General features: G+C 36.5%; 1 protein-coding gene across 2 annotated transcripts in view; it reads right to left on the reverse strand.

Annotated features, from left to right (window-relative positions):
* Positions 1-24,529, reverse strand: part of SOX5 (SRY-box transcription factor 5) — a 1,032,593-nt gene that overhangs the window by 748,712 nt on the left and 259,352 nt on the right. For both annotated transcript variants that reach the window (XM_073020544.1, XM_073020543.1), the window contains exon 4: positions 1,819-1,915. The gene's annotated coding sequence lies outside the window, so the exon portion shown is untranslated. The remainder of the gene's footprint in view (positions 1-1,818; positions 1,916-24,529) is intronic.

Here is a 24,529-nt window from a genome sequence, read left to right on the forward strand (position 1 = left end):
GTACGTATGTACCCACAAACTTGGAAACACATTATATCTTTAGTGTAGACTCCGATTTTTTAATTCAACATTGCATTATGCATAATTTTAAATATCAAATATCAAATTTTAAATATCAAATGAAATACTCATTTCATTCTGGTTGCAGAATATCCCATCACATAAACGTGTTCAAATTTATCTAGCCACTGCTCTACTGCTGAACAGTTAAATCTATCTCAAATTCTTCCACTTACAAATATATGAAAATTGACTTAAAAAAATATAAAATTTTATCTTGTTTAAATGGTTATGTTAGATCTGGATCACTTGCAACTAAATATCTTCCAAACTAATAGCATGGGAATGTTGCATAGAATGCTTTGAAAGCATTTAAGGCTGTTAACAGAAGTGGTCAAATTCCTTTCTGGAAAGTTGAACAAATATAAGGTTTTCCCAGAATTATTGAAAATGTCCGCCTCTTTACACTCTTGTTATAATATTCCAAATTACTTTCCTGTAGTTAGATAAGTGAGGCATAACTTTGCAGTCCTTTTATTAGCTTTTATATTACAGTTATATTCCTTATTAACTACTTGTTCTTATATCTCATTATATTTTAAATTAAGATATTAGTGTCTTTCTTATAACTGCTCTTTACATTTGATGTTTGCCATACTTATTAGAAGTAGCAGTCTCAGTTTGTCACTTGCCTTTTAATTTTATTTATATTGGTATTTTTGCCTGTAAACCTATAGAATTTTTGTTTGGAATAATTTTGTTGTGATTTATTCCACTTTTGTTAGCATAAAAATCCATTATTCGCTATGTTTTCTTCTATATTATATTGTTTCATTTGTCTGTGAATATATGAAGCCTGAGTTATAAGTACTTTAATAATATTATTTGGGATTTTAACAATTTTGTTTGTAAAAGAGGTAACCACTACCATTAATTCCAAGGGTTTTCACACATATACTTGCATCTTGAAACGGTGGGAACATAAGTCATAATACTGTAAGAGCAGATTTCTGAACAAATGAGCTTTAAGTCATTATGCAAGACGAACACTATTTCATTATTCTTTTTAGGTATCAACAAAAGGATATTTCCCTTTCAATCTTACTGGTGACAAACTTCTCCTGAACAACAGAATTCCTTCCCTTCATCCTTTTTCTGCAGTTGCCCGCATGATGACTAGTCAATCAATAAATTAGAAAACAATTTTCAGCTCTAGATCTGTGGTCAAACTTTTAGTGCCTGTTCCCAAGAGTATAACACTTTTGAAAAGACAAACAGGGATTTCATACACACACAGATAGATGCCCATGGAATGTTTCTGCCAGTAAATTAGAAAATATTTGTCTGGCTTCAGCAATATTACATTTTTGTATGTATTAACAGAATCATACCCCAGAATACTTAATAGCCTATAGAAATTTTCTAAAATATGTGACCTATCCATTGTAATCCCAAATATTTATTTTGAAGCAACAACAAAAAAGTAGCAACAAATGTTCCAAAAAACATTTTTCAGTGGAGGAAAAAGCTTTCACAACTTCAGAAAAAGTGTATCTCATTAAGAAAATGAAAAGAAAAGAAATGTTGCTATCATCTGCCAGTTTAGAGACATTACCATCATAATGAGTCTCAAAATTATAATTAAAAAGCCAGTTGTCATCTGAAATAAAAGACTATGTACTCTACTTTTTTATTCATATGTTTATATATTTTTACTTATAAATTAAAAATAAGAGAAACCATATAAACTTCCATTTTTGTGAAATAGCATAGTTATCAATTTTTCAAAAGTGTATATTATGTGTTTTATGAATATACCTTTTTCCTACCCAGTGCAGTGCCAGAATTCTCTGTTCGGCTTTCAGAATCTTGTCAACAGATTCAAACAGGAATCATGTCATCAGCAAGAGGAAAGCTGGAAAAATAAAAGTAGACCATTAACAGTGCATTGTTTTATTTAGTAAATATCAACATATGACTCTTGAAAGTAGAAGATGTGTAAAGTTTTCAAAAGAAATGTATATTTATAGACGTAAATTGATACATAAACCATTAAATATATATGTAAATGTAAATTTACATTTATAAATGTAATAAAATTATGGTTTATGGAAGAAGGGGCATTATCTTGGCATTATAAAGCCACCACAATTAATCTAAAAACTCAGAAGTTGTTGTGGTCCAATTTTAATGTAAATATCCTGCAGATGCTTTAGGACAGGCTACACTAAGGTAGATTCTTGTTGCTTGAAATGATTCATGAGGCATCGTCAGGTGTCCTCTTAGGTCTCTTCTTTGAGCCCATTCAAACATATAATAGCAATGGTCAACACAGTATTTGTTAAATGTTCAGCTATTTTTCATTTCATTCCATCCCTGCTATGTATTTCTCTGATTGCCCTGCTCAGCTCAACTTCAGAAAGTGCTCTTGCCACTGTCATGAGTGAATAAAATTCTGGCTTTGTTACCAATTTTCCTAAGCTGGACAAAAATTGGCCCTGACAATCTGTTGAGATTCCCAAGAATCAGACTTATGAAAGCAAGGAACCTGTACAAGGGAGGAGCCACAGCGTTGGTTCTGGCTCAGTCGCTCTACTATCAGTCCAGTTCAAGGGAAATGGAGTAATGTCTTGGTGTTCATTTTTATATCATCACTGATTATTCAGTTTTGATCACAAGGTTTACTGTATTTGAATAGTTTTATTACCATACTATACCTTCCTGGAGCATGCCTGGTATTGAAGCATTTTACTCCATTCCAAAATCAGAACTTCTGTTAAGAAGCACAGAAATTCAAATGCCACAATGTTGACAAAGAGAAGAATCCACATTACTTCATTAGTTTACTCATTACTTCATTGAAGAATATTCCACAATGAGAAAAAATTATCATTGAAAACTCTGAACATCAGGCTGGGTATGATGACTCACGCCTGTAATCCCAGCACTCTGGGAGGCTGGAGCAAAAGTAGTACTTGAACCCAGGAGTTCAAGACTAGCATGGGCAACACCGAGACTCTAGCTCTACAAAAAATTTAAAAATTAGCTAAGCATGGTGGCGTGCATCTGTAGTCCCAGCTACTTGAGAGACTGAGGTGAGACGAGCGAGAGGATCGCTTGAGCCCAGGAGGTTGAGACTGCAGTAAGCTGTGGTTGCATCACCAGCACTTCAGCCGGGGCACCAAAATGAGACCCCATCTCAAAAAAGCAAACAAACAAAAGCCAACCAAAACAATAACAAAAGAACTTTCAACATGGGAAAGTATGCTGCTGAAGTAAAATAAAGACTGTCTATATAGAGTCAGTGGAGTTTTAAAAATGTATTTCCATAAAAAATTTTACTTAGAAAAAATACCACAAACTCCACTTTTTTTTTTCAGTTAATTGAATTTTCTCATCTGCCCAAATGTAAAGAGACTACCACAATTGTGTTTACTAAGTGAAACAGTGAAATTTTGTCATATCATATATTTGGGTGACACAGAAATTCACAGGTAGTAATTTTACCCACAAGAGGGAGCTTGTATTTTTATATGTTTATTATAGAACATGAAAAACTTGAATTAAAATATGAAGCTCTAAAAATGTCTGTTGATACCATCATCTTTATGTCAGGTCAAGTTTTGAGGTAACCAGATTGCAGTTGGCATATTTTTCTTCAATGACAACATATCACTATGGCAAAAGATTGGAAATATAATTGGAATTTTAAAAACATTTCCTACCTATATTATAATTAGGATTTTTTTAGATACAAGAATGAAGATGTAGCTGGCAAAGCAGCCTGAGAGATAATTCTTTTTAGGTGGTAGTAACATTAGGTGTATGAAATTGACTAGAATTATTATAAGTACTCTGCACCCAAATTTAATTACATAGCAGTGAAATGATAGTTCATTCTTTTATCAGAAAAGAGTTGTATAAACCAATAATTTTCTATGTATTTATAGAACAGGAAACAACCTACTTTAAAAATTACTAAGATCGCCAGTATTGCTAATATCACTTAAAACTCGCTTAAGAAACATTGTAACTGGCATGATACTACAAGGAACTTTCCTTTCTTAGAGTTGAGAGAAAAAATATTTGTTAAAAAAAAGCTAAGCTCAATTCCTTCATATCCTGTAAGGTCCCTAAATAATATCTTAAGTTGTTAAGACTCTCAAAATAAATAAATACACTCTGAACTTTGTAAAAATAAAACAAATTCATCAACTTAAAAACTCCCATCTCAAAAAATAATTTTGGCAACTTTTATTAACCTCGAGTGATCTGTTCTATCACATTCAGAGACACAGAAATAACTGAGCTGAAATTTGTTTTCTGACCCTCTGTAAACTGCAGGGGAGACAGATGATAAGCGTTCTGTCCCTTTCTCCCAGGGTTCTTGTCTCAACTTCTAGAAGATACTATATTACACAGGCAGGGAGTTGAGAAAGAAGGGGTTAATCACTGCTGCTCTTCCTCCTGGAATTTCCAACCTAACCATTAAATCATTGTTTTTTTCTCCCACTAGGGACTGTGAATCTAATGGACCTAAAATCAATACCTTACAAATGACATAAAAAATATATTCATTTTATGGACTAATGTACCCTAGTGTCTGAATCCTATTTACACCCTCTACTTTAAAAAGGAACGACAGACTCATTTCTGCCAGTAAAAGCTTACTCAGTCACTTCAGTGACATGCTGCAGAATGCACTGTCATACTAAAGGGCAGCACGAGGGAAAGATTGGTGGCTGCAAAACCACTACTGTGGAAACTTTCAACGCGGTACCATGAAATTGTGTTAAGAAACCCAGTCAGGGAGGAGCACGCAGATAGCTTCAAAGATGTTAGCCATGTTCTGAGGTGCTTTTATGGGTCTCTGTTTTATCATCTTGTTTCATAACCTAACGTCTATTATGTAAAATTTTAAGTAGATCAAATATTACATAATACCATTTTAAAAACAAATGCAGCTTTCACTTGATAGTGAATTCTATCATGATTGAAAAAACTGGATAAAAATTCCTAAGAGGCAGAAATGCTGACTAACATACCACAGCACTATTAGCCAAATAGACATAGTGTGCGAGGAAGCCACATTAAAGCGGACAGAGACAAACCCCAGAGAGACAAAAGGTATTTCATTTACCAGATACAGCAGGGACACAATCACAAAAGGTGACTACCGTTTGGTGTTTTACATATTGAGAAAGTATGCTTATGAGAGGGTTTTATATTTACAGAATATTCTCCAAACCAAAGGGCCCACATCAAAAGCCATTCTTATCATTTAGAAAGTATTAAGCTTAGTTTTTCTAAAAAGCATAATACATTGGTAACTTTTTTTAAATTTCGAGAATATCTTCTTCTACATTTAGTATTTTTATGATATCAAATATAGGGCAACCCTGTACAAACGCAAAGATACCTTCATTTTCATTGCAAAGATTAAAATATGAGGGGGAGAGAGAGAGGAAAGAGAAAAGAAAAAAAAAAAAAAAACCCAAAAATTAAAGAAAGAACTTTTCTCCTAGAAAAATATTACCTGACTTACTTTTTGTTTCCATGGGTACAAATAGAAATAGAGAATAATGAATAAGGAAAAAAACTTTAAAACAGATAGTTTTTGAGAGAATTCTAGCAACAAGTCAGCATGAGATTGCCTGTTCAGTTTTACTGGCTTAAAATCTATACGGTTATAAAATTACCAAAAGGAAAAAAAAAAACAAAAAAAAAACTGTTGTTCTTTATTCCATTTGCCAACCAGAGTCATTTATCCCCTATTAGATAAAGTATAATAGACTCTACGGAAAGGGTCATTGGCCTTCCATTTAATGATATTGCCAGCCCCAATCTGCATTTTCCCGGCAATGTCCCTCAACACAGAATAAATGGCTGATCTCTTCACAATAACAGCTGATTTCTATTTATTAAGCTAAAAAGGTCACCATTTTCTACGGCTGGGCCGCCCTGCACTATTGATAATTTTATGCATAAACAAATGGCAAATTTGTGCCACATAAATATGCATTAGCAATTACTTTTTCCTTGGGCAACGCTCACCGCATGCAAATGTGTACCTCGCAGGGCCTGGTAGCTTTTGTTTTAGCTCTTGAACAGTGAAACAAAAGAGCACAATAAACAATTTTAAAATTGCCAATCAATAAGCAATGCAAATGCAAAGGTAAATGGCAAGAAACTTGCTCAGAAACAACAAAAGTGAAGCAGGAGGGGGATGGGGAAGGATTTTCTTTTTTATATTATTTCATTTCTTTCTCTTTGATAATGAAAAGGCTAAAGTACTCTTGACACAGAACAGCTAGCTAGGCTGGTACTAAAGCAGATGCCAGATGGGGAAAGGAGAAAATATACACATGTTGAATAAACACACACATCCCAAAAAGAGAGTAAGAGGAAAACTGTGTTCCTCGATGGGATTGGGGCATCACTTACTCAAATTTCAGATTGTCAATTTCAGAGATTTGTAAGAATATTCAATTTCAGAGATTCAAAGAATTTTAAAACTAGGAGGAGCTACAGAGACTCATAACCAAATCTCAATTCCGTAGTATTTTGCTATGCTGTTGTTTCCTAATGTCACCTCCCTCAGAAAAAAGGAATATACATGATCAATAAATGGGATATCTTTAGCAACACAAAGAAAAGGGATAAATGAGGAATATATAAGAAATAAAAAGCAATCTACAAAATGTTTAAAATAAAAATCCTAATCTCAAAACAACACGAGAATAATGTCAGGCACAAGAAGCAAGAAGCATAAGAAAAACTAGAAAAAAAAAAAAAGTGTTGCTCAACTTGAACAGGAAAACAATAGATAACTCAAAAAAGTTGATTTTTTTTTTTAAATCAAAAATCAGCCTTAAGAGATTTTTTAGTGTTATTTACCAAGCACTATTCTAAGTGCTTGACACTTAGATCCATTACACCTTCATCTTCACAAAAACGTCAAAGGATGGTACTATTAGCGCTGCTCCCATTTCCTAGAGCTGAGGCACAGGGAGGTTAAGTTAATTAGGGCAGTGCTAGATCTGGGTCTTGACCCCATCTGAAGCCAGCACCTGCAAGCATCACTACTGCTAATACTTGCCATCCATTCTTTAAAAGCCATCCATGTTGACCCGGTTGAAAAACTTCTTCTGACCTGTGTAGACAGCTTTACCTTTGCATAAATAAATCACACTGCGTTTTAAACATCTACATTCAGGGCTTATGTGAGTGTCTTTGGCCAAGTGATTAAAATACTTTAGCTTCTGTAAAATACGTAAATATTAACTTGTGTGTTAGTACAGATGTACCTTAGTACCTCAGTGCATGTGCACTGAGAACATGCCATAGTCTTAATCACTGGAGAACAGAAAAACACTTCGTGATCCCATCTTGATCTTAACGTAATTAAAGGTTTTACTATTCCACAAAGGATTAACCAGATTTACCCACAATGTTGTAAAAATAAATATAGAAAGTATTCTTGGCTAAATGAAAATAGGCAAACCTGAAATCTAAAACCAGCAAGTGTTTCTGTCTTGCTCAGAGCCAAGAAAGTCTTCGCAGGTATCTGTCAGAATCCTGATATTGATCCTAAAAGTCAGACTTCTTTAGAGAAGGTCACAAAACTTCTCCCAGCAATATTTTCCTCCTGGTAATATCAGTGTTGGAAGGCCAGGACTGTTGCTTGAACACAGGGTGCCTTTGTCTGAGTAAGAAAAAGACGGCCCCTTGAGGGAGGCGATTCAAAAAAGATGCCACCTGCGCAACCATACGTGGTAGCCTTTGAAAAGACTTTAGTGTTTCCTTACTTGGAAAAGTGTTATTGCTAATATTAAACTCTCTCTTTTTAAGAACCAAGTACCTACTCTTTAATACGAAATCAGTATAAAGATGCATTCCCACATGACAGCAGTATCTTACATGTTAATTCAGGTAACTACGTAGCTAGGGTACTCCTGTTTCATTCTATTTTGTTTCAGTTTTCAATCTTTATGGCTGTGTATATAAAAGTTTGGGTATGTTTTTTCTTCTTGTTAACTAAATGCAACCAATATATGCCAAAAGCCATTAATTTATAACAGGCAAAGTTTTAGTTATAATCATTCCTTGCCCAAATGCTCCCTCTCTATGCAAGGTAAGTAATTCAAACTAAAACCATGAATATTCCAACTAAAGTAGAGTTTGTCTGAAATTTCTAAGTACTCATAGATCGTGCTATATAGAAGTCACGTAAATGGAAGTGAACAGGAAGTATGTAAAAAGTGTGGTTGTGTTAAATGGACATTGCAATGTCCAAAGGCTCACCATGGGTTTCACAGCCGGGGCTATGTCAAATAGTCACATCGTTTGTCCCCAATCCTGCAGAATTAGATTTAAATAGAGGGTAACTTTGGGGGATTCAGAAAGTCCTAGAGAACAACAGGAAATTCCAGTGAAGATTTTGTGTGAACAGCAGGAGGGGAACCACTGCCTCGTTTGCCCTGGGTGAGGGTCTTGCCAGCCACTCTGCCTTAGACGTGTTCTTTCTTTGCCCATCCCCTGCTCTGCTAATCCCTGGTGTAGGCTGATCACTGGAGGTCAAGTTTCTCAGGCTTCTCTAGCAGTCACCTTCCAGGTGAGTTCCACTACTGGGAGGAGAGCTGATGGAGGTGTAAGGAGAATGCGGGAGGCACGCGTTGTGTGTGTGTGTGTGTGTGTGTGTGTGTGTGTGCGCGTGTGTGTGTGTGTCTTTAACTTTTTAAACATTTATTATAGACAATTACAAACATACTAAATAAAACAAAGATACTGGTAAACGCTCATCAATCACATCCAAATTTCAACATCTATGAACCTTCTTCTATTTGAGTTTCTCCTTCATCTTTCCTGGGTTTGTCAGGGGTCTCAGGCAGCAGACTCTCCTTGGTCTACCTCTTGCCAGGCAGGCTCACATGGTTCCAGCTGCAGTCCAGTGACCTTGGTAACCCCACCTCCTCCCTTTGTCTCCACAGTATAAAGGTGGTAGCAATTTTTTGCTGTTCCTGAAGCCTAGCTGCTCTTTTACAATTTTTACTGTCAATGTGTAACACTTTTCCAATATTATATACCACCTTTTGAAAATAATCAGGCTGAGCACAGTGGCTCACGCCTGTAATCCCAGCAGTTTGGGAGGCTCAGTTGGGTGGATCACCTGAGGTCGGGAGTTCGAGACCAGCCTGACCAACATGGTGAAACCCCGTCTCTTCTAAAAATACAAAAATTAACTGGGCATGGTGGCAGGCACCTATAATCCCAGCTACTTGAGAGGTTGAGGCAGGAGAATTGTTTGAACCCTTGAACCTGGGAGGTGGAAATTGCAGTGAGCAGAGATCAAGCCATTGCCCTCCAGCTGGGCAACAGGGTGAGTGAGATTCCGTCTCAAGAAAAAAAGAAAGAAAATAATCAGAGTGGTTCTGACTTCCTGCTTGGACCCTGACCATACAGATTCCTATTTCTATTTTATTTTTTATTATCTGTTGGTAGAACTACCATTTATCCCTTATTCTGAGCTCCCTTGAAGTATTAACAGGTCAAGACTTCGTAAAGTATGGAACCCTTTCAACAGCATAAAGTCCAGTATGCTGGTCCAACATTTGCAATGCCTTAAGTATGGTTCTCCCTATATAATATTCATGTTTTCATGTACAGTCTATTTTACATGACAATAAACAATCTATTCGTATTCTATACCTTTTATTGAATGCTTAATGATATTCTTTTCAAACTTGATTTGTCTTAATCTATGGGCCAGTGAAAGAAGAACAGCACTGTACTGGCTCTGGAAATTCTACATTAGTGTCTAACATCACGAAAATCTGCCTAGTCTATTTAAAGGAGGTAGCTCAATCTGGCATGAAAATACATTTTTCCAGTAGTAGGTGGCAGCGACTAGTTAACCAAGTTTATATCTTAGACAAAACATGTTTAACATGCAGTCATTTGTTTCTTTATAACAAAATATGATCTTCCAGTGTTAGGAATAAACACACACACACCATAAAAATGACTGATGTTCAATGGCTCTTACAAAATTACATTTTGAAAAATTATGGGATGATGAATCAAACATATAGATTACATTTCCATGAAACAGACATGTGCTTAATAATTAATGGGAAAAGATAAAAATAGTATTTACAATTTTGTCTTACCCAAAACACTTGAATAATTATGTAATCATATAGCTAGATGAAGACATACTTATCAAATTTGAACGAGAATCTGTAAGGAAATTTTAAAATATGAAAAAACTAAAATAGATATGATGGACTTAATCCACAAGCTGAAACTTTAACCTGCTTTAACATAAAATCTTACTATATAAATAAAAAATACAGAAGAAAACATGTGCTTTAAGCATAATTCACAAGACTTTGTAATTTTTGACAATCACAATACAAGCAAAAAATGAGACGTGGCAGTAAAAAAAAAAAAAGGAAAAAAAGAGGATACAGTTAATAATTGTAGTGTCCAATCAAATGCAGGTAAAACTAACAACAATGGTAAGACAATATTTCAAACATGAGTTCCAGAACTGGTTTCAATCCTGTATGTAGGGACCTGGGCAGATATTCAACAGTCAGAAAAGATCAACCCGGAGCATAGTGTGCATGACAATTGTGCTAAATCAGGTGCTATTAGGAGGAGAAGATACATTCAGTTTGAAAAAGATCAAATTTAAGAGCGTGGGAGGGCCAGTCATAAAGTACAATCAGCGATTTGAAGGGTTGTCATTTGGAAGAGTAAGACTAGATATATTGTCTTATGCTCCAGATAAAAGAACAAGAGTTTTTTTAATATATAATTTTTATTTTTTTAGAGACAATGTCTCACTCTGTCATCCAGGCTGGAGGGCAGTGATACCATCGTAGCTCATTGCAACTTCAAACTCCTGGGCTCAAGTGATGTTCCTGCCTCAGCCTCCCAAAGCGCTGGGATTACAGGTGGGAGCCACTGCGTCTGGCCCTGTTTTTGTTTTTAACGGCAGGATTATGGGGACACACATGTCAGTACATCATGAAAAATAACTTTTTCAAATAAGCTATCCAGCAATGGAATAAACTGAAGGCAGCCAAATGTTTTAGGGTACAAGCAGGGCTGCGGATACAGAAAGAATGGGTCACTCTGGCTTTGTTACTTATCCAAGTGATCTTGGACACAGTCAATTAACCTATTTATGCCTCAGTCTTCTCATTGGTAAATTTATTCCGACATACACTATACCAAAGAAAGGTAAAAGATCAAACAGAGACTGACTACAGAACCATCTGTCAGAGGTCTGGGAATAGGATTTTTGAACTAAACTAGATATTGGGTCATGTAGCTTTAAGACCCATCCTAAGTGAGACTAAATTATTCTAGTCCTCGAAGTTCAGGTGGATATGTTCATTTCAGGCAGGAAAGGTTGGCTCTAAATATTTTAAATCAGGAAAAGTTTGTTGCAATTCTGCATTTTTAAAAAAGTTATAGCATCAGATAGAGAAAAGACATTCATATTTGACCCAAAAGAAAGCTAAATAAAACTTACAAGGTATTTTTAGTTAATAAAAGACATATACCATCAGAAAATAAGTCAGATATGATTATTTAAAGCAGCAATATTCATTTTTGAAAAATTTACAGTATTAACGTTTTCTCCTCTTTAAAATCTCTACTCAATTTACAGATACTTCTTGGATACAGAGGAAACATGAACAAAGTACTTGTGCTTTTTGAACACTGAGTGCTGCTTCCTTGCCGCTGTCAGCCAAGCCTTTCCACCACTCCTTCAACCGTGCCTTCTGTCATGGCTACTCAGCACATGGCAACCCAGAAGAACACAGAAGCGCGAGCTCAGCGGGGCTAAAGGGCATCTTCAAAAACAGTGATTCTCAAATCTTTTTTTTTTTGTAATGCCCCAGGGTTCTTCTAGTTATTTCAAGGAATGCTCTAAAATTTCAAGAAATTCTTAAAATCATTTTTTCTTGTCCTAAAAATTATAGATCTCTCCGGGCTTTTCAAGTCATTTTACTTAAGCGATCTGATTTGAGTTTCAGCGATGCTTTACGGTAGGTAGGACAGGGTTGATCCCTCTCTTACAAAGAAAAAACTCTGAAAAATTCTGACTAGACCCCAAATCACAGAACTACAATGCAGCAGGACAAAGGCAAGAACCCAAGTCCAGTCCTCTGTACTGCCCTCCATACTCTATAACAGATCACACCCAGGAGGAAGAACTGGCAAAGAGGTAATTTTGGAAACCCTCAAACTATGGAAGCGTTAATTTCTTTCCAGGGCCATGAATGTTTATCAGGATCATGCAGCACTCTCTATGTGCCTTCTTATTCATTGACAGAATATTGTTTTCACTTTTAAAGTGGGATGAGCACAGTGCTTCACAACTGAGGGTGACTTTGTCCCTGGGGTACATGTGGGAGTGTCTGGAAATATTTTTATTGTGATGACTTGGGGAATGCTACTGGCATCTAGTGGGTAGAGGCCAGGGACGTTCTAAACATCCTACAGTGCCCAGGACAGCTCCCCACAACAAAGAATTATCTGATCCAGAATGGAAGTGGTGCTAAGGTTGAGAAACCCTGGATTAGCAGTATTTTTACTTAAGCCAGCTGTTTTTGTCTCTTACTTTTGTTACATAAACATGATAATGCTTTCAGAGTATAACATTTTCCGGGTGCTAATGACTGGTTTGGCATAAGACTATCAGCTCTTAGATGGTCACTAATTCCACAAAATGCCCTATGCCTTAATCTTTGCTGTTTGACGATACATTGAACAGTGGTTCAAGTGACAGAGGTCACCGTTACTGAGATAAATCGTTCATAAAATAATTTGTCATGGTATTTATAACAGTTTGCTTATAAGAGTGTTAAAAATAAAGCGATGCAAATGGAGAAAGTCAGAATCATACATTTCAATAATATGAATTGGAAATGGAAATTCAATTGTGAATAAAGGAGGAACCTTTGACTTTTCTGTTATGTACAGCACACATCAAAAACCTTGCAACAATGCATGTCCAATATTTAAAAAAAAAAAAATAATAAGACATGGTGAGCAAGGAGTGTGCGGCCCCTCCCCACCACCTGCACACCAATCTTTAAAAGTGAATTTGGATCTCTTTTTACATGCGAAGTTTTTCAATAGACACTATAATAATTAATAATCTCTTCTCAGAGAAACCTTTTATTCTTTGCCACAGTTCATTCTCTGTCTCATGATGTCTTCTGCGAGGCATCTTTCTTGCTTAGTCCTTAGATATGTAACCACCTAAATAATGACTTTGATCTTAGAAACTTAAACTTTTTCTTTCACATGTCCCTTTAAGAATCTGAAGAGGGAGGCCAAGGTGGGCGGATAGCTTGAGCTCAAGAGTTAGAGACTAGCCTGGGCAACACGGTGAAACCTCCTCTCTACCAAAAATACAAAAAGTAGCCAGGCATGGCAGCTTGCATCTGTGGTTCGTACTGGGGAGTCTGAGGCAGGAGGATCACTTGAGCCCAGGAGGCGGAGGCTGCAGTGAGCCATGATCACATCACTGCACTCCAGCCTGGGTGACAGAGTGAGAACACGTCTCAGAAAAGCAAAAACAAAAAAGAATCTGATGAAAGTTACAAACGTAATCCATAAAAATACAAATTTCCATATTGGCAGACCATTCTCTCTGCATCTCTTGTGTTTCTGTACTTGTTATGAGTAAAGGCACTGAAGGCCTTTCTTCAGGACAGTCTTAAGGACATGTGTATCTTGAAAGTCTTAGAAGATAGAGATATTATCTTCCTGTAGAGCAAAAGCCAGGTTTGTTTACTATCCATTATCACAAGGATAATGTCTCACTTAGGTCCAAAGGTCAGGCGTGCTTCCTGTGCATTATAAAAGCCTGGGGTTCCCTAAGCTCAAGTTTTCTCCCCCTGAAGTATAAACGTCACCAGACTCTCTTTCAATCACCATGTGGGAATTAGGGCTCAGAAAACCGGTACTAATGCTAATACCTTGTCTACTACTCTCCTTGTGAGTACTACACTTTCCTTTGTCTGTGATCCAAAAGTCTAGTGTCTTCTGCCAGTATTCATGGAATTATGCAGGCTGCTATATTAGCTTACAAATAGGGTAAAAATCTCAGACCCTTCACAGTTCTTAACCATGTACCCAGAAAACATAAGCATACTGTTTTTAACAGATGGCCATTTTATCCCATATCCAAATCCAGAAGGCTAAAAGTATTTATTTGGATATCTTAGTCAGTAAACAGAGTGGAATGACCATAGACTCTAATATCTGAAAAGTACTTTAAAAATCATACAATGTTAGGTTTATTCCAACAAAAATGTATTTGGCTAATGATAGTAATAGTAGTCAGCATTAATTGAGTGCTTTCTATATGCCAGGCACTTTGTCAGGAGCCGGGCAAATATTATTGAAATTTATTCTGACAATAGCACTGATGAGGCAGCCATTACTATCGTTATTCCACTAGGGGAAAATAAGACCTAGGGAAATTAAATAACTTGGCAAAGGCTACACAACGGGTCAGTGTTGGAACCAGGATTTAGGTTCAGAGGTGGAATGTGAGCTCATCTTCTGTCCTCCTAAAGTTTCCTTTTCTGCCTCCTCACCCCCTTCCCCCAGCCACACTGGTGGTATAAAGGCATGGACCCTGGTCCTGATGGACTCATGCTATAAAGAGGAAGAGATATAAAAAGAGTTCCAAAAGAATGTCCTAAGGGCTTTGGTGGAGTATGCACAGGAAGTTCCTAGAGCAAGGGAAGGGCCCAGCCTTCTCCAGGAGTCACCAATAGCTTCCCAGACAAAAGGATAATGAAGGCGAGTCTTAAAGGATGATCAGAAGTAGGTCAGGTGAAGAAGCAGGGGTCTTGGTTTTACACATGAGGAAACAGAAGCCCAGACACAGGGCTAAGTTCACATAGCTACTTTTAAAAACAGGGTTGCAGTTTGATGGCTGATGAATTTTTACTATTTCTTGCTGCTTACAAAGATTATTCCTCACTTTGCATCAGGCAATAGGCATTATCTACTGTTTATGCTGTGATTATTCTCCTTGTATTATTATTTTAAAAATATGACATCATTAGGCACTGGGCAGTCAAGAAAATAATATGTGAACATAGTGTCATAAGAGAGTTTCTTTGCTAAGAAGGGCACACAGCACATCACAAAGTATCCAAAGTGTTAATAAATCACTTGGAAATTTAAATGTTATTTTCTGTTAGATTTTATTGAGGGACTTATCATGATTATAGACAAAGTTCCAACAAGGTCAACATCAATGTTCCAAAGGCATGAGCAGGTAAGCTAAAGAGAGATCAAATAAATTGTTTAAATGGTACAGCATAGGTAGTTCTCACGAATGTCTCTGCAACCAGCCTAACTTCCATTAACATAGTTAGAAACTCTCTGATATGAAGAAAATTACTATAACTTCAGATATTACTCTAAGGAGCTTTGCTGTAGAATAGAAATGAAGAGATGTAGATAAATCCGCTAATGTTCATCTTATTCACATAAAATGTGCATATAGAAACAGAAAACAGAAGCAAGAAATTCAAGGAAAGCATGCTCAATAAAGATTTGAGTCCAGCTGCAACACTTTCTAAGTTATTAATATAGTATGTTCATATAGGTTCTAATAGAGTATGGCTCAGTATTGTTTGATAGTTAATACCTGGAATTAAAAAGTGAGGTGACAAGCATATTGACTAAATGAGCAAAAAATTACCACAATATTCCTGGTTGACCAGACTCTGTTTTTGTAGGACAGCATCACCACCACCATCACTACCATCACGACACGTATTGAGTGTTGCCTATATAAAAGGAACCACTGTGGTTGCCAGAGATGAATGAGCTGCGGTCTCTGCTCTGTAGCTGCACTTATGGATGGGTGGAGGTAGAGGTAACAATAACATACAGTTAAATAAAATAAGTACTGTAATTCACCCAACAAACTCATACAGAGCACTTGCTCTGAGCAAGGCACTATGACAGGCTTGACAAAGGAATCCAAGAAAGAAAGGGAAGTAAGGACTGGAACTAAGGAGAAGAAAAAATGCTAACAGTGACTTGCACTTCAAACACAGTTGTTTCTAGTTCTTATCTGAACTGGAAATGATCAATAGTGGCAGGGTGCCAAGATCAATGGCAGCCCCGGGTCAGAATCACTGACATCAATATGGTCACTATTACTCAGTCTCATCAAATTGCGGGATTCTTTTGCAGTAAAGAAAACTGGATAGTGTTTAATAGAATTTCACTAAAAAGGTTAAATTACTTGAAAATCTATTTAAAAGTTGCATAAATAAATTTTTTGAAATGCTTTTCAATATTTAAAGAATACCTAAAATGTGGTTTATTCATCATAGTTGTAAACCAATGTAAGAATCATAGATACATTGCACTTATGTACCTGCTACAAAATGAGAACTCATTAGGGGAAGACAGAAGTTTTGTGAGACTTGAAACTTAGATGATTTGGGATACCCTATTTAAAGAAAGACAAAATTTTGACCTTTTCACAGAGACCACAATTTCACAAAGAGAATTTTGTAGAGATAAAGAAGATAATTTATAGTCTGACACAGTTGATACAATTTTGTTCTTCTTAGTTTAGAAAAGTTTCTTCCATCTTTACAACTGGATTTTGGTAAGGCCACGTCATATTCTTAGGCTGCATCAAGTTTGAGAAAACTTGTAATCAAGTTTCTTGTGAGCTGTAACATTTCGAAGAAATTTCCAGACTAGCTTCTGGCTTCATATATTTAAAACACAGTTCCTCTTCCACTACCTGCATACTTCAAGTGTCTCATGACATAAGAGATGACCTCTGGCCCTAAAACCTGGTGTTATACTATCAAGTGAGTCAGCTGTAGGATTATCCCTAGGAGAAATTTCCATGATGGAACAGCTACTAATAACATATCCATAGTGACTATAATGTAGACCCAATAGATCTCGCTGGGTTGAGTGAGATATGCTGACATCACACGTAGTCACTATACTATAATAACAAGGGACTGCAGGTGATGTAAATATATCCCACTCAATCCAACAAGATCTATTTTCCTTTACATGATTCCTCCAATGGCCACATCACCTCCACACTATAGCTATAAGGGGATATGTGATGGAAGGAGAGCTGGAATACAAATAGTGAGAATAACCAATTTGCAACTCCAACAAAACATATGCCCACATGATCACACTGCTAGTTCTCAACATTTACCAGAGAATGGGCTTAAGTTTCATTCACTTCAAGACAAACCTGCCTGTGGTTTTCACCAAGGCTTTTTAATATTTATCATGTTTAACATGAGGTAGTTATACGGTCACCAGTTAAGTCAGTTAAATAAACTATTACATTCTGTCCCCCTATTACAACAATTCTTCTGAAAATACTGTGAGAGATAGAAGAATATCAACGTATTAAGGACTGGTTATGCAGTTTATTTAAAAAAAAAAGGCGGGAAAGAATCTTCATCGATTATATAGAGACAGACATTCATATTCTAGAAGGTGAGCATTTATATATCAATATCAATATTGACAGGATTGTAAAGATTTGCTGATTTTCCATTTTTATTATCACCTTTTTAAGTCAATGGGACCAATCTCACCATTTTGCTGACATGGCATACTGATACTAATTTCTGAAAATTATACTTTTCTAAACTATCAGAAAAGGGTTGCTTATGTTCTTTAGCCCTTCTCCTCCTCAAATGGCATAAAGTATCAAGCCTAGTTTATCTCTTTTGATTGTTCTATGGTGTGTCTAGTGAAATAAATCACCTTGTCACAAAAGTAAATAGCAACAGAACGGAAACAGCTACATTAAATAGTAAAGCACCATTTATAACATTATTCTGACAGCCTAAGTCCTGCAAAAAAAAAAAAAATAAGATCTGAAAGTTGCTGCTGCAAAAGCATCAGAAATACATGTGTCCGTAAGTGCAGATTCAAAAGGCTCAACAGAATTCTGATGTAGGGACCATACAGAATTAGATCAAATGTATCCATCTGTTCGCCTTCATGTAAATGATGCTCACATGACCAGTGCTGGGACCTCTTCTAGGACAGGCCTTGAGACTTTCATTACATCTGTCACTTCCCCTGTTTACAGCTGCCTCATCAGTAACTCATGGGTTTTTTTTTTTTCCTAAACACTCAGAACAGCATCCCAAGGAAATAGCACCAGGAAAAGAGCGATTCTTTTATTTCTCTTCTCTCTACCTGATTTCGGTCTCAGTAACTAATTTAATCTCAACTGTAATACACTCTTCATGGATGCATGGAAACACCTCAAGAAAGCACTGTAGTTTCTCATTTCCACTTCTGGAACTCAGAGGGGGCTATTTCATAAGCAAATGTGAATACCTCCATGCAAATGCCCACACTCTGAGAAGCACTGCCCCTTCCACACTTTCTACCTCTTACATGTGGTACACGGAATGGAGTCATCAAAATGCACAGCGTCCAGCAGGTTTAAACAGTTCTACACTGTTGACACCGCTAACAATACATCTAAGAGGGAAGCAACACTACAACCTTCATCTCTGGATGGACTAGATTGTTACCGTGGCTGCATTTTACTGAAGGCAAACATGTTTTCCCTGAAAACAAAGTTTCATTTGCTGCACACAAAGTAGCTCTGATCCCACAGGGATGAAGCCCACAGTGGCCAAGTTAGGAAAACCTAATCTACAAAAATTGCACAATTCATCTCTCTTGGTTCTGCGATTGGTCTAATGCTGCATTTTCTGAAACCTTTCCTCTTTGAGAAAGCACATCAGGTCTTAACATCCACAAAAGGTAAAATATGGAATTCCATTGACACAATGGAGTATAGGAAACAGCCCACGTTTCCCAAGTCTGCAGTTTATACATTCGCGATAAGAAATATCCACCAAAAGTTTAGCACAGACCTATACAGAATGTATTTATTATGTATAAGATATATATATGAACTTACAAATAAAGAAATTTTACATGTAAGTATATACGAGAAAGAGCAGCATACCAATGGTTTCTTTTATTGACAGCACATTTTTTCCTTACGGATACTTTCTAGTGCTACAGGACCTTCATACTCTCCTGTACAACAAACTCACACTTCTCCTTCAATACCCTCTTGTTTAAGCACATGTATCTATGCAAAGTCTTTGCCACAACACAGAAAATTAATCGAAGAAACAATATACGTACTGGCTATTTAAGACACCCCAAAACACTTTAATCCTGACATTTAAAACTGCATGCACTGTGGACAGAAGTGCAAATATGTAAAGACTAATAAACTTCTTGCTGTGAATTATTTGTGCTCACTAAAGGATATTTTGTTCAGTGAAACTAAAACTGTTTTTCTGAGTTTTTTTGTTTTGTTTTGTTTTGTTTTTTGTTTTTGTTTTTAATGGAGTCTCGCTCTGTCACCCAGGCTGGAGTTCAGTGGTACTGCAACTTCTGCTTCCCGGGTTCAAGCTTTCTCCTGCCTCAGCCCCTCCTGAGTAGCTGGGATTATAGGCGCACACCACCACACATGGTTAACTTTCGCATTTTTTGGTAGAGATGAGATTTTACCAAGTTGGCCAGGCCGGTTTTGAACTTCTGACCTCAAGTGATCTGCCCATCTTGGCCTCTCAAAATACTGGGATTACAGGCATAAGCCACCGTACCTGGCTTTGAATACTGTTTTTTGTGGGATACCTTTTATTTGGTATATCTAATACGCTGCCTATAGACGACATGAATCAGGATCTGTGTGCAGTATAAAGCCAATGGTCTTTGTTAATGAACATTAAGTAAAAACCTCATTTTACCCAGTGCATTATTTTAGAATATGTCTCATCCTTAAAATCTCAAGCACTCACAGCAAGAATGAAAAATTAAATCTGAGAAATAAAATATCCTAAACCGGTGCTGAAAAACTTCATAATCTTTCACTTGACCACCAAGCCAAGGTTTATGTATGTGAGACTCCATCACAGGGCACTTAGCTTCTGAATTAGCAGAAATCTATCTTTATAAGCCGGTTTTATTTCATTAAGAGATCATCATCAAAATTCATCTGCCTCATCATTTCTCATGAATGTTTCAACAGGAACACTGCAAAATAACACAATAGAAAAAGGTAACTGTGTTCACATTATTGTGAGATTTCCTTGCTGATAAATGAGAGAAGTCACAGACATTTAAGACTATTTGACACTGAAGCCACAGTGCCCCTTCTGCAGTGTCTTTCTCTAAAACTCTATGTCCATGGTGAAGAAGTGAGAACTCTGAATAGATCTAGCTGTGGTTCACAAAAATCAGGTCCAAAGACCAGCACCTCTTGAGCTTGTTTCTCCCTTCTTCTTTGACACAGTTGTCAGTTATAAGTATATGTAGATATTGATAATGTAAAACTCATGAATAAGTGAGGAAAATACCTTTTGAAGAAGTGAAAAGCAATGGTTGTGTCTTTCTCGCTGAGAATTCTGATAATTCAACTTTCTGACAGTAGCAATCATGTCAAATGTCAGGGCAGTGAAAGTAATATGGAATCACTCTCCTATGCAGCCAATATGTTCTGTAGATTTCTTGTCCTAACTAAGGCATTATCACTTCACAGTTATCTAGAAAGCAAATCTGTAATCACCAGATACGTTGTGCTTAAGAAAAAAAGTAGTTTGAAAAAAATGCTACGCTCTTTTATTTCTTAGTATAGTTTCTGCCACCTGGATATTTGCAGACCCCACATGGCCCTACATAGACAGACAGACATACACACACCCCCACAGTCCTGTAGCTAATCCCTAATCTACTCATTACCCCAAACTGTCAGACAGTTAATTGAATTAATTTTTTTTATATTTGACAGTTAGAGACATGAAGGTAGTTATGCTAAGTCATTTACAGTTTTAACTTAGAGGAAACTAAAATAGAGTTTAGGTTCTTTCTCATTCATCTACTTAAATTTCTTCCTTGTAATTAAAATTGTGGATCCAACCTGTAACTCGGTGAAAATTTTGAAAGTGACTAATACTCATTACCCAAGAGGTTTATCTAACATAATGTACATTACAGAGCACAGAACCTATGGGTTTAAAATCACTGATTCTTTCTGTTCAAAACGATCAGTGCTGAACTTCATCTTCGACAGTATTCCCATTCTCAGATTTTTTCTTTCTTTCCAATAAAACAAACTGTTCTCTTCTTTCTCCACACAGCACGGGCTAAAAAGCAGTCCAATTCTGCAGCATGAGTATAAGGAAATGGAATTTCATTAACTACCCCAAGTGGTCCACAAGCTAAATTAATTAACCAAAACAGGTGAAATCCCCACTCTCTTCCTTAAATATTGCTAAAGCAGCATCGCTTCAAATAATGAACAGATCCTCCGTAGCCGGCAAATGACTCAACAAGCAGAGAAGGTCTGATGTCTTTTAACATTGTCTTTTGTATTCTCACTGCATTCCCAGTACTGCAGGTCAGGTCAAGAACTTCAGGAACTATTGCACTATGGAAACGCAGCATCTGTGGGTCTGGAACTGTGAGTGACTGACTGCTCAGAACATTCTCCGAAGGAAAAGAACTGTGCAAGGGCATACTATACCAGCTGTCAGCTCATGACTAGCACTGTCTGCTGAGCGGGAGTAATGGTGCTTATCCTGGGGGCCAGCATCCAACATCAATGCTCTCACCCTTTTCTACTCCCTATTTCCTTAAACTTAGCACTTCCATATGAATTTTAGATGACAGTTATTGAATATATATGTAGGTTAACTATTACTGAAAAGTTATTAATCACTCTCCCTACAAATAAACATTCCTCCTTTTTTTCAAAGTGACGATTTCTCCTTCTTCAAAAATTACACGATGTTCTTAATCCCCAAAAGTGGCAGTTTTATTCACTTTATTTTATTTCTGAGACAGGGTTTCACTCTGTCACCCAGGCTGGAGTGCAGTGGCATAGTCTTGGCTCATAGCAACCTCCTGGGTTCAAGCGATCCTCCCACCTCAGCCTCCCCAGTAGCTGGCACCACAAGCATGCGCCACCACCATGTCCAGCTAGTTTTTGTGTTTTTTGTAGAGAAAGGTTTTGCCATGTTGCTCACGCTGGTCTCAAACTCCTGGACTCAAGTGATCCAACTACCTTGGTCTCCCAAAGTGCTGGGATTACAGGTGTGAGCCACCATGCCCAGCCAACAGTGGCAATTTTAAATTAAGGAAACTGAATTTTAATGGATCTGACAAAACATTATTAAACTTCTCTTCCAATTCCAAGTGTATTAAAATGGGTATGTATTCATAATATATTCAAAAGTTGTTTCATTATATTTTATTCAACAGAGATGAGTAATAGGGCCAGTCATTAGTTATGTAGAAATGTTACATTCAAATACCATATTATGTAGTAGCACCAGCAGCAATGGTGTTACTATGTACTAACAGAACAGTTTCTATAAGTTACCTATTATCTCTAGTATTTTACATATATTTTTTTCATTTAAATCTCAGAAAAATACTATGAGAGAGGAACTTGCATTTACCTACTTGCTGAAGGTCACACAGGTAGGAAGGTGCAAAACCATAATTCTAATTCTGATTCCAGAGTCCTTACTCTTAAAAAAAAAAAAAAAAAAAAAAAAAAAAAAAAAAAAAAAAAAAAAAAAAAACGACCAAAAGGAAAATAACTAACCAGAGGCAAAAAAACTGCACTATTTTAAACCGGATTGTGAATGTATTTTTGGAAGGTTAAATTTTTTAAGTATGTAAATAGTCAGCAGTGGGAAAGTTAACCACATACATCCCTAGTTTTCAGTATGTAAAATATCATAAAGAATTTTCATATTATTAGAAAAAGATGGCCAGGAAAGGGTATTGAGCTGTTATTTCACAGTGAAAGTTTACGAGTATTGGGTCTATGTGTGAGAATACAGCAGCTATCCACATTCCAGGATAATTCATAGCTATAGATGTTGAGTCGTCTTTTCTCTACTGTGCAGGGTGAAACACTTGAATTCAGAGATTTTATTACCTATACAAAGAGTTACTGATGTTAACTCTTGCGTTTCTGGGTGGGTCTTTATCTTCTTACATTATCTCCAAGACTGACCACTAGTCCTGAGGAAAATTTCATTTCAATGATTGGCCTGAGTAGCTTTGACTCTAAATTCCCCTAAAATGTGAGAGAATATTCAGCAATTTACGACAGGTTATCTATTTGATGTTAAACATCAGAATAAACGGGGAAAAACAGACCCAAGTCGGAAAGAATGAAGGTGTTTACAAACTATCTCTCATTCTTGATATCCAGTCAGGTGAGAATGTCATATTTTAAGGTTTTTTTTTTTTTTTTTTTCCTTTTTAACTGCCAGTGCTTATATCTGGGTATATTAAAAGGCCTTAGAGATTATAACCTATCCAGGCAGGGGTTCACATTTTACAACTTATTGTCTATTGTTTAACAGATTTAAACTTTTCTGCACAGCATCTTCACATCTCTAGAGAAAACAGGCTATATAAATTCAAAATAAACAAACACTAGACAGTTTATGTGGTAGCACTTTCGATTTCCTGATATGCCTTCCCAACTGGCTCATGAATGTGAATTCATTTAATAAATTAATTTCAGAAAAATAAAAGGAATTTATCCCTAGTGAACGTCATTCTTTCCTACTACGCCAACTAAGTGATCCGAAGTTCCACATCAAACAAAGGCTTATTTCTAGTGGCAAAAAAATGTGTCTCCTCTGACATGATGCTTATCATCTGTGTCTACCCGTGATTTGATGACCCCTTATCATGCTCTCTGTGTGATATTTCTTTTGCTAAGACTAAAGAGGCCATAACAACCCTTCGTTTAACCAAGAAATCTCAAAGGTAAATACAATTCTGGAGGCATTTCCTAAAGAAACAAAACAAGTTCAAGTTTTTCCTTATGAACTTCAACAAGAAAAAATGCAGGAATTCAGGGAATATCTGAGAACAAAGCAAAACACTGCTTTCGTAAACAGTTTAAACTTATTTTAAACTTATTTTGACTTACTCAAAAGCCACAATGCTACATCTTTAATGGTTGACAAAGTTCTGAGACTGAAATTCTGCCAGTGGTAACTTCTGGGTTCAGAAAAATAGAAAAACATGCCAGAAGGGGAAAAACCTGTGGATACAGGAAAGGGAGACCCTACATATAAGAATTAAAGTATACTGGAATTCAGCTATATCTGCATTAACTATACGCGTTAGCTAGTTACAGGAAGCCTTAAAAATGGTGTTAAATGCACCATCTGGAATCTTGCAAAATGAACTTTTACCTGATGGTTGGTGGCAATTTATTACTAAACACAAGAGAGATGTGTGAGCTATTCTGGACTCAAATAGGACATTATCCTTGCAACAAGACCAATATTCACTAAGCAACATATCCACTGAGCGGTATAACAGATCACTGAAATTGTTGTAAAGATCCTATAGCATTATGGATTTCAGTCTGTGAACGAAGAGATTTTTATTCCTTCTGTTA

The sequence above is a fragment of the Chlorocebus sabaeus genome, chromosome 11, assembly GCF_047675955.1.
Source record: "Chlorocebus sabaeus isolate Y175 chromosome 11, mChlSab1.0.hap1, whole genome shotgun sequence".
NCBI lineage: Eukaryota > Metazoa > Chordata > Mammalia > Primates > Cercopithecidae > Chlorocebus > Chlorocebus sabaeus.